The sequence below is a fragment of the Mus pahari genome, chromosome 12 (assembly GCF_900095145.1).
Source record: "Mus pahari chromosome 12, PAHARI_EIJ_v1.1, whole genome shotgun sequence".
Taxonomy (NCBI): Eukaryota; Metazoa; Chordata; class Mammalia; order Rodentia; family Muridae; genus Mus; species Mus pahari.
The window spans coordinates 86,281,354-86,281,868 of NC_034601.1; the positions used below are offsets into that span (position 1 = coordinate 86,281,354).

At 50.3% G+C, this 515-nt stretch overlaps 1 protein-coding gene across 4 annotated transcripts in view; it reads left to right on the forward strand.

The window, feature by feature from the left end:
• Nucleotides 1–308: 308 nt before the first annotated feature.
• Nucleotides 309–515, forward strand: part of Kcnj15 (potassium voltage-gated channel subfamily J member 15) — a 40,893-nt gene continuing 40,686 nt past the window's right edge. For 2 of the 4 annotated variants that reach the window (XM_021209636.2, XM_029544450.1), the window contains exon 1: nucleotides 320–394. The gene's annotated coding sequence lies outside the window, so the exon portion shown is untranslated. Of the gene's footprint in view, nucleotides 395–515 lie in introns of all 4 variants that reach the window. The other 2 variants (XM_029544447.1, XM_029544451.1) reach the window with 2 other exon arrangements.

Below are 515 nucleotides of genomic sequence, written 5' to 3' on the forward strand. Positions count from 1 at the left end.
CTATCCCTGTGGCTGCAGAGGGCAGAACTGCAAACAGCAGCTCCCTCCTCGGTTGTCTGTCTCCCTGGGCATAGGTGGACACAGAGCCCTAGGGCTGAGCTTGCTGGTCCCTGCTTTCCCCGGGAGCTGTGGATTCTGATTAGTATTCATTTGGGGTGGGGAGAGGGAAGAGGGAGGGAGGGGAACAGGAGGTTCAGGCGGTTCCTTAAGCAAGATAATCTGTTTGTTTATAGTTTACTTAAGCAAAGGGACCTTTAAAAATGGACTTTGATAAGAGGGGACAAAGTTTCTTCAGAAATGAACCTGTGTTCCTTAGTAAGAACTTCAGTTTCTTTTATACACAGGTGCCCGGAGAACTGGGGAGTCCTTGCCATTCCAAGCCGCCCCAGTGCTGGTCTGTAGATTTCCTTAAAACCTTAGACATGCTGACATCATGGGCTCCTTCCTCCTCCTCGGATTCCTCTCTCTCTCTCTCTCTCTCTCTCTCTCTCTCTCTCTCTCTCTCTCTCTCTCTC